Here is a 12,084-nt window from a genome sequence, read left to right as displayed (position 1 = left end):
TGTCATGTGACCCTTTTTAGTCTTCAGGGCGTGCTGTTGTTTAATTGAACATGCAGTCTCAAGACTGTCACAAGCAAACAGTCACACAGAAAGCAACAATATATATTATGAATACAGCTGATTGTTGAGTCTCATCCCCAGGTTGTCAAATACTGACGCTTTTGGGTTGTTGACAATATTTGATGAATTGGGGATGAGACTCAACAATCAACGATCTTTCTCCAGAACTGCTGTCAAACTTATAAAGTTTTGGTTTAAATGCACAGTGTGTAATGTCTGCCACCAAGTGTCTTTCAGGTACATGAAGCGAATAAAGTTTGACTTCCTGGCTGTAAAATTACCCAGATCTCCTGCACAGCTTCCATAGTGTGCAGCCAACAGAGCGTGCGCACGTAGGACTTCCGCCAACGGAGCTGCTAACTTCCGGTTTAGCGCTCTGCTAACTTTAATGTGAACAAAACATTAAATCGTGTAGCTGTTCTTGGTTTTCCAAATGTTATGGGACTGAATGGCTCACAAACTCATAGTGAAACGAGTCATTTCACAGGGCTGGTGACGTCCAACAAAAAGTCTTTTTGGGCCAGGGTGCGTGCAAATTTGCTTCAAAACCTGGCCCTGTTTCTGGGGCCTTGATTGGATGAGGTTTCGCTTTCATTGCTGACGAAAATGTATCTGACGTGACTCAGTCAGACACGTTCACCGACAAGGAAATGTATTAAAATTGTATTCAAGTTATGTTGAGTCACGTTGCTGACTTCCGTCTTTACTCTCTGACTTTCACCCCAAAAATATAGCGACTGTCGAGAGAGCGTTGGTGTTAATAAAGCTAGCAAAGGAGCTTGGGAATGGGATGGGGTTAGCTGGTTAGCACGCTAACTTCAGTAAAAAACTCTGCACTGACTTCATTCCATCAAAACTGTTACTTCTTCACATTCTGTTGATAATATGAGTTGATTTCTAAAAGTTTCCAACTAAAATTCTTTATTTTTCAAACATATCAGCATCAAACCAACGATGCTTCAAATACCATTCCCAATCGTACTAGCCGCTGGCCTCATTATCACCTATTTCTGGCGTTTGACCTCCCCTGTCACAGTCAGCCAACATGAAGTTTAGAGGACAGGGGTTCAAAACTAGTCTGGCCAGGGTTTTCCACAAGAATCTCAACAGTAAACAAGTCTTCAGAGAGCAGCCTGAGATATCCACAGCTAAGAATTTGTGTTTGGTTTCAACATAAGAATCTCCTGCCAAACTGTGTTACTTCTGGAATTTGCTGATGAACAGTTCTTTCTCTCTCTCACCCTCTTCTTTCTTTTAGCTCCTCTGTCCGCCCCACCCTCTGTCTCCACTCGTCTCCCCTCTTCCTTACATCCATCACCCCCGTCTCCTCACTTCCTTCCTCCCTTTCTCCCCTCTCAGACCCCCCACCTCCAAACTTTCGTCCCTGGCCTCTTCCTTCCACATTTTCTCTTTCCTTAAAACCTCCTTTTCACAGTCCTCACCCGTTTCTCCTTCTTGCTCGGTTAGGAGCAGAATAAAACAATATGTATGTTGTTATGTCCGACCAGAACTTCACATTCCAGCAGCATACCAGCCCAGCTTAACATTCTCTTAGGTTTGGATCTCTCCCGCTTCCTCTCCCTTCCTTCCCCAAACCCCTCTCCCACAGGCTCCACGCTGCTCTCTCTGGAGTTTCATTCCTTCTTTGTTTGCCCCGCTGTAAAAACATTCTGCCACCGAACGATGAAAACACTGACATCCTTTGGTTCATATTGTCATAATTCTTTCAGTGAGGATGGTAAAAGTCCACACCCACCCCAGCCACAGTCTGCTCACCCTGCTGCTGTCTGCCAACAGATACAGAAGTCACTGCCATCCCACCAGACTACAGAGCAGCTTCTCACCTCAGGCAGTGATACTCCTGATTCCCAACACTCCACCATGAATAGATTGAGTGAGCCAAGTGCATTTTAGATTTTCTAACTCCATATGTGTCAGGTGGTTGTTCCCTCAGATGCTGCCGGTCCCACAAAGGTCACCAAACCTTTGCTGTTACCTTTTGATCTCAGAATAACTGGCAGGTTAGACTCCATGCTCTCCTATAAAGATCAGCTTTATAAACATTAATGGAGTTGTTTTATGACCAATATTTGTTTTATAGCCTTCTTTTTATTCTATCCTCCAGAGTTTACAGTTTGTATCAATGTCATTTTAATGTGTTGATGCTTGTTTTATAGTTCTACTTTATTATAATACTAGCCTACTACATTAGATTTATTTTTAACTGTAAAGCTCATTGTGAATTTTGGGGAAAGTGTTTATTATTATTCTCATTATTAGTTATAATAAGTAGCTGTAGTGTTATTCATAATATGTTGAGGGGGTACGTATGCTGTTATTGGACCCTTTTTATGGCAGACATGTTGAGCATACACACTACACTAGAGCCCAGGAACCAGCTCACCTAAATGGAATGCAGCCGTCACTAGTATTATACATTTCACCTGTGCTTTCCTGCTCAGATTGTCTGCTGTGAAAAGGGTCTGTGATGTGTTTCGGGGTTAAAATGTGTATAGATAACGAGACACAGAGTCTGCAGCCATGCTAGCAACTCTGCAAGCCTTCACTTAGGTACAACAGTGCTGTCAGTTAAAGAGTAACATAAGCATGCAGAGGTGTTCATAATGACAATGCTAACATGCTGATGTTTAGCAAGATTTTTTGTATTATTTTTGCCATTTTTACCACCTTAGTAATGTTAGCTTGCTATAATTTTCTAATTTGCACTAAACAAAATGCAGCTAAGACTGACAGGGACGTCATTAGCGAGTAGCATTTATATATCTTTAAGTATTAAGGTATAGACAAACGTATCGGACAAATTTAAATTTTGGTCTGATGATGGCACCCGACTAAAAGTTAAAGGGTAACTCCACATATTTTACACGTTTAAGTGTATTTGCAGGTTTTGGCGAGTACTACTGCATTTGTGAAAAAAGTGGTATAAAACCTTTTATGGCTACAGAGGAAGCTGCATGTAATCTGATCAATTGCCTTCAGTGATGTCACTCAGTGGCTAAATTGCATTGTGGGTAATGTAGGCTCCAGGTTTTGAAAAGGAAGACGAATGTGTGAAATAAATAATGGTGATATCTCTGGTTCTGCTGCATCGATTTGGATGATTTGCTTTTAAAGTTTCCATGAGTTGAACAGTGCTATAGGAGTGTAATGCTAGAAGAATGGACTGCTTTTAAAACATGGTGCCTACATTACCCACAGTGCAATTTAGCCACTAAGTGACATCACTGGAGGCAATTTATCAGATTTCACCCAGCTTCCTCTGGAGCCACAAAAGGCTTTATACTACTTTTTCCACACATGCAGTAGCACTCCCCAAGACCTGAAAACACACACTAAAATTGGTGGAGTCACCCTTAAAGGGATTACCAAAGTTATTACAATTCATTCTAAGGGGTACATGAACGTCTGTACCATCTAATAGTTGTCAAGACAATTCACTGAAATCCACAAATGTCAGCCTAAATGGTGATGTGAGAGGTTAAATCAGTGGATTACTAAAGGCATTACGATTCATCCTCTGGGGACGTTAAAGTCAAAACTGTTGGCAATCCATCTAATGGTTGTTGAGATCTTTCAGTAATGACCACAGTGATTGGCAGACAGACATTAGCCCAGCATTAGCATGGCTTAAAAGGTGGCATGGTCATTATGTTTAGTTTATGTTTGAGAGTACACAGTACTGGCAGAGTAGTAAATGCCATTAGCCCAGAAAAAAGAGGTGTTATTCAACCTGTACCTCTCGCAGAAGAGGTTGTACATCAATCCATGTGGATAAAGAGCTGACAAACTCTATATTAGAGGATACTTAACGAAGAAGAGGTGGTTATACATGCTCCGTGTGGTAGAGGTGGTTTACTTTGTTCTGTCTGATGAGAGAGACTCAATACATTTGGAGAGGACGGTTGTTACTGTCTGTATGATTACAGTAAGAAGCAGCATTACAGCGCCTAAGCCATTGTTGAGGACAGTACAATAGGATTATATTCACAAAAGTCTGTTCATTCTCTCACTTTTCTTGTCGTCTGAGTCCCTCTCGCCCTCCAATGCACTCAGGCTGCTGCTAGCCTACTGGGACAATGCACTTACATAACCAATCCCTCTCTGTAATCCCCGCCTGTGTCGCCCCTCCCACCTCCACCCCACACCGCTCTCTGTCTCTGCCAAGCTCTCCCCCTCCTGATGCTGTTGGCGGCAGAGGGGGGGGACTTCCTTATGTCCAGATTACTATGGAAGAGGCGTCATGACCTCTTAATCTTAATCTCACCCAGTTACATGTACACTCAGTATCAAGACTGAATCACATGGCTTCATTCTCAGCTAGTTTTGTGTTAAGGGAGCACAGTTTCCAGACCGCTGTGCACTTGACTGGGAGAGACATTTGCTTCTAATTATAATGACAGATGCCCAAATTCTCTTGTTTTATGGGATTTTCTTCCACACACATGTTTTGTTTTGATGTTATTGGAATTTGATGCAATGTGTCATTAAGGGACACGATGATTTACAGCATTTTGGTAAGTTTATATTAGTGAAATGTCAGTGAAGCTTCTCATGTAAAGCAACAGGAAATGTAAATATAACTGGACTTTTTGTCACCCAGGAGAGGAGCAGTTATTACAATACAACACAGATTCATGAACTTATGATAAATATAACTGATGATAAACACACTGATGATGAATTGGAGAAGTGAAAGCCCAGTGAGACATGAACAGCACTGCTGGGGGTAGTGCAGGTGGTGTTGGACAGCAGCATTACTACTATGAATTAATGTATAATGTTTCAAATCAAATAGCTAAAAACATTACAAAATTGTGAAGGAGGTGTAAGACTGTATTTAAGCGTATATTAATGTAGAGATCGTGTTGTGAATGTAGATTTGGCGCAGTTTGTAGGCTACAGTCTGCGATTCGTGCAGAGCGCGCCCCCGCGACAAACTTCAACAACTGTGCGCGCTCCGGAGCGGCTGGTACTTAACGCCTGGCGTCTCGTCTCTGCTACAGGAGCTGTGCGAATGTGTACACCGAGCTAACGAATGAAAGACGATAAAGAGGGATCCTGTGTCTACCACCTCGCCATACATTCACCCATTAATCTGCAGTGAGCTGAAGGATTATTCGTCCGAGGTAAGCGGGTGTGCCGTCGCGAGTGAAACATCGGATTTTCGAGTGTAGTGTGTGCTGGGAAAAACAACAGCCCTGCTGTAGCAGACGTTAGCTTCCTTCATTAGCGCGCTGCTAATGTTGGCTGTTAGCTAGCTAGCTAGCTCTGCTTTGGCAAAAAGCTGGCTAGCCGTGTCGGCAGCTTGTTTGTCGCTTTCTAAAATGCACGGCTGTCTGCGGTGTGCAGTCGATGGGAACGTCTGGTGAGCAAACGCTGTTGTTAACGTCCACTCAAGTGTGCAGGAAGAACGTTAGGGCATCTTTTTCCTAGCTTGTTCACACACTTGCTAAGCTAACAAGTCACCGATTCAGCTAGCTAGTGTGCTAAGGGGCACTGCTTTACGGCAAGACGAGGCCTTGTATGTCTGTAACAGTTAGTGCTAGCTCGGCTACGCCGTCGTCTGCTTGGCCAGACAAGGCCATTTTGCTCTCAAAGCAGGTTAGTTCAGGTCATCAGAAACACATCATGGCATTGTTTTGTGTAGCAGCGTTACTGGCATAACCTGGTTTAATGACGGTTGCGGAGGAAGTGATGACTAATGTTTACTCAAAGTAACGATGGTGGCTGCTGACAGATCCACCGTGACTGTGGGTGTTTGACCTGTCTCTAAGGGGAGGACGAGTGAATGTCAGCTTTCAGTTGTTATCCTTCCTCAGATGGCTCTCATCTTCTTCTTTATCACTCGCTCACCTGTGTGTGCATCGCGAGTGCAGCAGCTGAACAGAGCGCACACCTGTCGATCTGTTATGAGCCATGCTGTCAGGAACTCTAATGCTATCACTGTGTGACCTTATGGTGAAGCGACTTGAGTCTGTTAGGGGAGTCTTATGTCTGTTGTTAAGGGCTCAGTTAAGGTCGAGGTGGGATGGATCTATGCTGGGAGTTACCACAAACTCAATGTGCTCATAAGAATGACAAGGTGTACAGTAAGTTGCCCAGGGATGTAATGTGCAGTATCAGCTCAGCATCTTCTTCATGTAGAAGTGACTCCAGTGTCATCATCAGTGCAAAGACCTCAGGTGTATAAATGTTGTTGCATGAAAGGCAAAACTGGAGCAATGTGTTATGTTTGTGAGCTTGCCAGTGGCCTGCCCCCTGTAGTGATGGGAGATGAATTATTAACAGTTGGGAATATGGAATAGAGAATGATTTTAATGTGTGATTGTATTAAAGTAGTCACTGAACTGGCTGGTGAGCCTGTTTACTAATGTTCGGATGACCATAATTGACTTTGCGTGGGGTAAAATAGAGACATGTGGTCTGACCAAGCAAGAGTACTCAGCAAGTGCAGCCACACTACAGTCAGACGTCACATTTGTGGCAGTGACATGCAGATGTGTGTCAGGTACTTGTTGAATGTGATTTCAGCTCTCTGACTAACTGCATCTTATCAATATAAAAATACACTGATGCGTGTGAACCGAGCTTATAGCACATTACAACAGAGTAGTTTTCAGAAGACGCGACATCCCATATGGCATTAAAGTGGAGGTTCACCACTGTGGAGGCTTCCTTGGAGAGGGAAGTGATGAAAAACCTCTCTGACATGGCTTTTTTGCAGAAACGTTGTATATAATAACTTTAATACATTAATTTGAAAATTACTTATTCAGTATTAGTCAGCTTGATGAAATGGGGCAAAATATTAAGGCATTTATTGTGCATGGGCATAAAAGTCCTGTGTCTCCTCAGCAAGGTTATGTTTTCATCCGAGTCCGTTTGCTGGTTGGTTTGTTGGTTTGTCAGCAGGATTACACAAAAACCACTGAACTGATTTTCAGCAAACTTGGATGGAGGATTGGTCTCGGCCTAGAATAGACCCTGTTAACTTCTGGTGCGTATCCAGATAAAGGGACGGATCCAAGATTTTTTCTCACTTTTCTTTAGAAATGCAAGATACAGTGTTTTTCAACATTTTTGTCAATTTCTCAAGGAAAAGAAAGTGCTAAAGGGGACTGTTGGGCCTTGGCGGAGGTATGCGCTCTTCTGAGTGCCATTCTAGTCCAGTCTGTCACTGATAGCAGCATCTTTCATATCATTTTACTGTTGTTGTGATTACAAAGGATACTCTCAACATTAAAAACAAAACATTCTAGTCACTCAGATATCAAAAAGGATTTATTATTGTTGAGAAAAATTGAGCGAATGGAGCAACAAGTTAGAGTCTGCATACATCTGTTAGAATTATGTGACATTGGATGTTTTTTGCAAGATATTATGACGAATATATTGCAGTGTTTTTAGGCATAGTCGCTCCATTACTGTTCCAAAGTTAATTTCACGCTCTGGTATCTGCTGATATAGATAGCTATGACATAAAGCAGCTATGCCTGAAGCTTGTATTTTGACTGTTTGACTTTCTACAGTGAGATGACACAGCAGTCATTAGTCTGCTCAACAGCAGGGGTCCTGTCCTGTGGATGATTTCACCTCCTAATTAAAACAATATATATTGTGTGGTGAGCATGAGTGCTACATGATATTGATTATTAGAGAGGTGGTCACATTTGTTGCTGATGTTGAAGTTGCAATTGATTATTTATAACCAAGTATAAGATATAATAGTGGGAATGAATCCAGACAAAAGCCTGGTCGCCAGACCCAAATGGAAACCTGCCATAACGTCCAACCGCAAAAAAATCCTAGTAGAACTTTTTTCTTTGAAAACTCTCGGACACTCATGTGTATTGCCTGTTATTCTGACCAATTAGACCTCTGCTTTGGTTGAAATAGCATGGTAAACATTGAAGTTGATCAGGCCTATGAGTACAACAAAACTAACAGATGAGTGAGGTCAGGGGTGTCAATCAGTCAGTGTGCTCAACAAGCTCTCACACTCTTAAGTCTAATCACACACACACACACACACACACACATATATATACAATCCTGAGCAAAAAATTGGCTTTTTGTTTTGTGCTGACTGTGGTCAGTACAGTGGTGGTTGTCTATAATACAGCAGCAGCAGAGATGAACTTGTTTTGACCTGAGGGTTTTCCATGGCTTTTAGAGAGGCTTAGTCGTTTGGTAATGTAGCCACCGGGATGGTTTTCATATGTGGATTGATGTCGACAGATGCCAAGATGACAGGGATTTATGTCATGGATAGGAATGATATACTCGGTCAAATGTGGGAAAAAAATGGAGGATGGCTTTTTCATATTTTGTTTGCTGAAAAGTTATTAAGCTTTGTTGTAGTGGCACAAACTCAACAACTGTTTGCAGTAGAGTTGTCAGTGTTTGCAAACCTTCAGATTGCTTGTTCTGACAGTCCCAAACCCCCCAAAACATTCAGATTTCCTCATTTATGACAAAGATGAGCCGAGCATACTCACATTTGAGATGCTAAAACAAGGAGTGTAAATTACCTCAAACATTTGCAAAATAAACAATACTGAGCCATTTGTCAATGATATTACAGAACTGTGCACACATGGAGCAACATGCCAATAAATAAGTGTTTATAAGCTCTCCTCTGTATTGTATTTCGAGCTTTTCAGCACAGTGCTAGTGGTATACCCAAGATACCATGCCACAACTGCTCATGATATTTTTTTTCATATAGTCACTGCAGTATTTCCCTTCTACAGAAGAAATGGGCTACTTGCAGCATGTAGGTGCACCAGTGGGATGTTCTCCAGCTGAACGTTGTGACTTCTGTTCACATGTGGCCTCCCTGCTGTTTGTTTTTTTCCCTAAGTGTTTATTCTACCTCTTATCTGTGGGTATAGTGTTTGGAGGCTGATTTCATTTATATTGTGCCTTCTGCAGTGAAGATTATGTAACCATATGTGACTGACAGTTGAGGTTGCAGTGGCACAGACACCCGTTAAACCTGATATAGGACGTTTTACAGGTAGTTGACTTGTCACTCTGTTAATGACTGTATTGTGGATACATATGCTTAAAGGTCCGATTTGTAAGAAAGTTGATTTTATAATTATCCCCAACTCGTCAAATACTGTCGATTGTAAGTCAGGTCTTCCGCCATCCCAAAGCATCAATATTTGACGAGTTGGGAATTATTACAAATTGGACCTGTTTTAAAATTCTTTGTTATCATAGTAAATGCTTCAAACCAGTGTTTTTTGGAATCAGGAGTCACTTGGTTTTATCCAATGAACATCAGTGGTAGGCCACATATTTCTGTTGATGGATGTAAAGCTGTGCAGCTTTGTCTAAAATATCGATACATATCGACTGTGAATGTTTTAAAACTATTTCCACAGTACCGATGCACCTGTACCAGCTTCGCTTTCTTGCTCCGTCTACTCTATGACAACGACTGGACCAGCGTTTCCGCTAGAAAAAATTCGTACCCCTCAACGTGACCGGCAGGGTTTCAATTTACCGGACAAATGTTTGAAATTCCGGTCAATCAGAATTTATTTTTAAATTTTTTTTTAACTTCATACCTCAGCCAGGGATATTTCTCTCTCCATTCAGGCCGGAACAATCGAGATTTTTTTTTCTTCTCAGCGGGAGGCTCATCACCTGCCGCCGCCTCCGTGATTTCAGCCTCATCCGTCTCCTTTGAACGAACGTTTTGTTTCAGAAAATAGTTTTTTAAGTTAGCCTGCTTCGACATTTCTCCTGTCCCTCTCGTTTTCCCGCTCACGTTGTTGTTTTTATTGTAGGTACTGCGCGCTTTGCAAGACTGAATAAACAAGTGCTACAAATTTTGTTCCGCATGAAAATAGAAAAATGTTCGTTCCACACATCGCGGGCACTTCGTGTGTGTGTGTGTGTGTGTGTGTGTGTGTGTGTGTGTGTGTGTGTGTGTGTGTGTGTGTGTGTGTGTGTGTGTCTGTCTGTTTTTATTATTGTTATTATTATTATTTTTATGTGTATATATATATATTTTTTTTTATGAGGGAATATTTTCACCGGTCATTTTGACCGGCGGGGTTTGAAAATACCGGACTTCGGCAAATTTTAACGGTCAAAGTCCGGTAATTACCGGACAACGGAAACCCAGGACTGGACAGACACACACAAACACACACAGACACACACACGACTGCAGTGTCCTCATCGGCCCACGATAAATACAGACTCACGCACGACCGCAGTTATACATATGTGTTATTAAAGACAAGGACAAACAGACAAAAGGTTAGTGTTCCCAACTGAAGGATTAGAAGAAGCACTTTGATTTGTCTCTTTTTTTGAGATCTTTGTGCTGGCACCAACACGGACTTTTTTATTATGAAAATCAGCCGGATGTTGAAATCCGGCAGAAATAGAAGCCTTGCGTATCTGCACCGGAAGAGTCCGGACTGCCGGAGCTGTAACGGAGTAGATACGCAACGCAGCGGAGCCAGTGGAAGTGCACACATAGACTAGAGTGAAACCTTTCAGCTCCTCTGCCGTGGAGGAGCGGAGACGTACCGAGCACGTATCTGGTGGAATTTAGGGGTAATGCTTGGCTGTGTGTATGGGGATGCTTCTGGGGAAGGTCCATTTGTTCAGATATCTGAGGCATGCAAAGCTAGCCTGTCGAACCAGAGGTGTAGTGCTACTTGTTTAAGTACCGGAACCTGCACCTTTTTCTAAGGTTAAGGTGGCTTAAGTAAGTTTACATACATGAGTCAACTTAACTGGCCACACAGTCTAATGTTAGACTGTATTTATGAATAGTTTCATCATGTGGAAAATATTACGTTAAGCCAAACACCTAGTAGTATTACGTGATACCATTGATGTCGCAGGGTGTGACTAGCCTGGCATTCAGAAATATAGGCAAAGGAACACAAGAAGTTTACTTATGTTTTGAATGATTTCATTGAGTTTGCTGTGCAAAGCAGCTGAAGTTGCATTGAAAACACCCATTCTGTGGAAGAGTTTCAGGCAGAGGTCAAGTTCATAATAAACTATGTTATGAAAACATAGCCAAATAAAGCCTTAATTTCCTGCTGGTTTAACAGTTTGACAGGCTGGCTTTGAAATATTTGATTCATCACAAGTTAAGAAACCTTCAAAAGAGTGAATGATGAATGAGAGGATGTTTTGCTGCCTTTTCATCTTTAATAGTAAATGTTAGCTTGCTATAGACTAGAGGAAAAAATTAATTCACTGTGCTGCTCAAAGGCTACCGGCAACTGCCTGGAACTTTTAAAGTGGAATGTTTTGGTGCTTGTTACTCAATGCTTTAACTGATGCTGTGAAACAATCACTGCACAAGCTGAACTTGCATTCAAAAGATCCTTTTCTTTATCCATTTCCTCTCAGGGAGGTTTGTTTCTGCTTGCCATCCACAACGTTACTGCTGCATCGCTTCCTGATTTCCCTAACTACGGGGTGGGCGAGGGTTATAACGTGTGTGCATTAATCCTGCATCAAAAAAAATGAACGCCGTTAAGAGGAATTTGTTTTATTGTCGCGCTAACTTTGACAGCCCTAATATTTACACATACAAAATGTGTATCTATGTCCTCCAAACTTTTTCTTTTTGCCATAACACATTTGTCAGAGTGTATTCTGTTGTGATGCTGCAGGTGCTTCAGTAGATTGGGGAAGCGCTGCTTGACTAAAGTTTGTTCTTAATTTGTGTTTGAATCAAAAAGCTTGGTTGACTCATCTAGTATTTGAATTTACCTGTAGCCGATCTGAGCTGTGTCTGTGCTATAGCTGATCTTGCTGTCTCAGGTGTGTGTGTGCGTGCATGTGTATGTGTGCATGCTCGCTTTTGTAAGGCATTGGCTGGTGTCACATGGCATAACACAGGAGATTATCATGTTTTATGTGACATTTCTGAACAAGTTCTAAGCCCTCTTACAGCAAGCTAGATGTAATTACATGGCACACATCATTTTGTAGTGTTTGGCATCGGTGACAAAA

General features: G+C 41.9%; 1 protein-coding gene across 1 annotated transcript in view; it reads left to right on the top strand.

Moving 5' to 3' along the window:
- Positions 1-5,078: 5,078 nt before the first annotated feature.
- siah1 (siah E3 ubiquitin protein ligase 1) overlaps positions 5,079-12,084 on the top strand; it is a 29,837-nt gene continuing 22,831 nt past the window's right edge. The window contains exon 1 of the mRNA XM_073472772.1: positions 5,079-5,207. The gene's annotated coding sequence lies outside the window, so the exon portion shown is untranslated. The remainder of the gene's footprint in view (positions 5,208-12,084) is intronic.

The sequence above is a fragment of the Pagrus major genome, chromosome 8, assembly GCF_040436345.1.
Source record: "Pagrus major chromosome 8, Pma_NU_1.0".
Taxonomy (NCBI): domain Eukaryota; kingdom Metazoa; phylum Chordata; class Actinopteri; order Spariformes; family Sparidae; genus Pagrus; species Pagrus major.
This window is presented reverse-complemented; position numbering and strand designations above follow the sequence as displayed.